The sequence below is a fragment of the Pinus tabuliformis genome, chromosome 7, assembly GCF_031772625.1.
Source record: "Pinus tabuliformis cultivar Carrire ecotype Pingquan chromosome 7, CPIR1, whole genome shotgun sequence".
In the NCBI taxonomy this organism is placed as follows: Eukaryota; Viridiplantae; Streptophyta; class Pinopsida; order Pinales; family Pinaceae; genus Pinus; species Pinus tabuliformis.
Window position 1 is genome coordinate 1,701,135,670 of NC_142293.1, and position 3,849 is coordinate 1,701,139,518.

General features: G+C 38.5%; 1 pseudogene; it reads right to left on the reverse strand.

The window, feature by feature from the left end:
* Positions 1-2,412: 2,412 nt before the first annotated feature.
* Positions 2,413-3,849, reverse strand: LOC149255080 (strigolactones hydrolase CXE15-like; annotated as a pseudogene).

Below are 3,849 nucleotides of genomic sequence, written 5' to 3' on the forward strand. Positions count from 1 at the left end.
GATATACAAAAACAATCCTTGTTAGTGATTCTTACCTCCACTTTAAAATAACACAAGTTAGCCAGTGTAGAGTGGTTTTACAGTGTTAATAAGGGTAAAGTAGGATAAGTTATGGTAAAAATAGTAGGATAGGATTCATTTAACACCTACTTAAACTAAACAAAGATATACAAAAACAATCCTTATTAGTGATTCTTACCTCCACTATAAAATAACATAAGTTAGTCAATGTACAATGGTTTTACGATGTTAATAAGGGTAAAGTAGGATAAGTTATGGTAAAAATAGTAGGATAGGGTGTGAAAAGGGGTAACAATAGTAGGGCCCAAAAATGACCTCCCTCGAGAGTTCATGTCCTCTTTTTTCGAATGCCTCCTTTTTTTGGTCTACGTTTCTGCCTCTTCCTTTACTGCTTCGTCCTTGCTATTGCAACCCTTCATAATTTCTATCCTCTTTTTCTTATTGTATTTTTCTCAATCGTGCACAGGCCTAAGTACATTCCTCAACCCATTTAATTTCAGGAGCCAATCTCTTTACCAACCAACCTTCAATGATTGCCCTGAACTTAAGGTTTCTTCTTTGCACAAGAAACCATAACATCCCAAGCAACAATTCTCCATCCCCAACTTTGGAAGTCGTGTCCCATGACTTAGTCCCCCTTTTTTTAGTTATTTCAAACATTACATAATATTTACATCCTCTTATTTTCTTTCTTTTTTCCACAATGTGGCTCACACCAGAACCTTGGGTGGGGCTGTCACATTGATCGATGTTAAATTAATAATGATTGATAGACAAATGATCCTATAGTCTTGCTTTCGTTGTAACTAATAAATTGATATGTGAAGTGGATAAGTAAATTTCTTGCTCAAGGAGAAGAAATTGCATAAATTTTGGTAGGTAGTAACCACTAGTAACTCTACACATTTACAATTTTACTCCTACATAAGTGCTGATGAAAACATAAATAATGGTGGGAAGTAACTCCTGCAAATATATATTTTTACATCTTATTCCTATCCATTTTTTATGCAAAGACTTGCATAAACTAACAATTGCACTACATGTTGCAAAAGAAACGTCGTAAGGCAGTAGAAGAGGAAAGACATTGCCAAACCATATCTTTAATGGAATTAGAAATCCATCAAAATTTGAAGCCTTTTGATTCAGCCTACTCACCTATTGCAAGGAGTCCAAAAAACTCAAAAGAATCTTAGTAGGTTGTATAAAAAGAACTACATGGACTCCAAAGTGTTTTCTGAGATGAGAGTATATTTCATGGTGATGTTTAGAATGATTTCCATCAACAAATTTTGATCTGAAACTGTGGTTGATCATATTTTGACAATGTTGACATTTCTCTTCCAAGAGCCCACCATGCAAATGGAGTAGTCAAAGGAACATATGTTGCTACCGATAATGCTCTTACTATGTCATTGGTATAAAGAGGAAAGGCCATGACAAGAAGTACCCCGAATATACCCAACCAAGGGGTGAACATGGACAAAAATGGGAGCTAGAAGGCATTTATAATAAGAACCCCAATTGACATGGAATGGAGGATGGATAAGTGTGTGACAACTTCGATAGGGAGAATCTGAAAAAAAATGCATGATCGAACTACATCAATGATTTGGAAAAGGAATATATTATAAATGTTTATGAATATGATCAGAACAAATGTATGATTTAGTTGGAGAAGCCCACCCAACCAATCTCAGTAAAGAATGCCAAATATGTAAAACCAAGTGCAAAAGATTTTCCTATTGTTTCAATATCATGCCAAAAAATGCATGATCAAACAACATCAGTTACTTCCATATACAAATCTACAAATCTTATCCATGACTTCCATACACAAATCTACAAAACTTATCCAACTATGGAATTCAATGATATCCCGTGACTTTTTCCAGCTCTTACCATTCTAGAACATAGAGTTATCCCATTTGGAACAAAGTTTTGATTTTGTGTAACATAACAAAGCCTTGAATTGCTCCACAGAGCTAGGTACCTTCCCATTCTTTCATAAAAATTTGATGGAAATTCCAAAGGACCAGACAAATTGTTGTTATTTAATAACAAAGAGCAGACGTTTGGTAAATTTGCTAGCTCTGAAGGAACTTTCCTGGTGAGATTATTATCATTCAAGGCAAGGTACCTAATCATCTTCAATTCCCCAAATGATTCTGGAATGGTTCTAGTATAATCCGAGGATGAACGATCCAAACTGATCAAGGACTTGACGAATATATATATATATATATAGTAATATAAATGTAGATGACAACTTCAACTAAACAATACTTGAGATAGAAAATCATCACAACTAGATTTCTTACTTTTATGATCTTTACGATTGATGTACGACTATCCATTAATGCATACCACTTTGCAAGTGGGAAGGATGCCCTAAAAGCAACTCTGGATGAAATGATCCACGCCCTCGAGAAGTTTAAATGTCTCCTTGGCAATGTTGGAACTTAACCGAAATTCAAATCTCATTGAGTACACTAATCTGCTGTGGTGGAAGCTAAAGGGGCGGATTCCCCAATCCTACCTTGGCAGCACGTGAGTCTGCTCTTGCTAAAATCATAGGATCTTAGTATATTCGACTTGCAGGTGGTTGGATGTACTCCTGGTGTTATAGAGGCAGCTACGAGGATTGATCCTGGGTCTCCCATAGATTAGGATTGGCAATTACCGATTCACCATGTGGTTAAAAAGAAAATGTTGGAACTTGAGATCATATCTAATGGCAATCTCATTGAGATAGAAAATGTGGCCCACATTCTCAGAACAAAATGCCTCCACATCATGCCCGACGCTTTTCATGGCTTCGTAATACTCTATCTTTGTATCACGAATGAGGTCTCTGTTAGCAATGACCAGTAGCATGCATGGAAAATTTAGGCCCTTTAGAGGTGGAGCGTCAGGTCCCATTAGGTTGGTGATGGAAGGATTTCTGGTAGTGATTCCCTCTGGCGAAGATAGTATCAAGAACTTATCAACCATGTCTAGAGTCAAAAGTGTAGATTCATATATATTCTTCTTTTCATATTGGATTCTCTTATATCTCACGTAACCAAGGTGTTTGGAAATACCTCCTTGCACACAGACAGGGTATAGTAAATCAGGTGGCATTTTCTAAGCGCAGAGAACCACCTCGTGAACAAGGTTTTCCCCACAACTATCGCCCATCAGAATGCATCGACTGAAATTCGTGTAACGAGTGAGCCGTGGTTGCTCTATTTCCCCATGGTCCATGGAGTGGAGCCATAAAAGAATGCCAAATGAATCCTCGTAGGCTGTGGGGAGATGGTACTCCGAAGCGAGCCTGGAATCCACCGACACACATATCACGTTAGATGCCCTAACAAGGCAACTGTAGAAGTGATAATACATTTTCCAGTTGGGTTGGCTTACACAAAACCATCCCCTATGAAGATGGATCACCATGCCCACTCTTTGGTTTTCATGCTCCTGTAGCACTGTTTGAGGAAGATAAATGTGCACCCACACTCCGGTTTCCTCGTTGACAACGACCATCCTTAAGTCGATTGCAGATTCCCAGAATATTCGGGAATCTGACAGACATGGGCGCGGTCAATTTTTTTACCGTGCCCATGTCTGTCGGATTCCTCAATATTCTAGGAATCTACAATCGACTTAAGTTCACTGGTCGACAACGACATCTTTGGTGGCCACTCCCTCAACCAAGGTGTTGTTGGAAGGGGGCACTGGCATGGTGAGAACCAACACTTGCTCATCCTCCTCGCTCCACTTTCTTTCCATATTACCATTGCTAAATACCCTGAGCCATCCATACACATCCTCCATCCCCTCTTT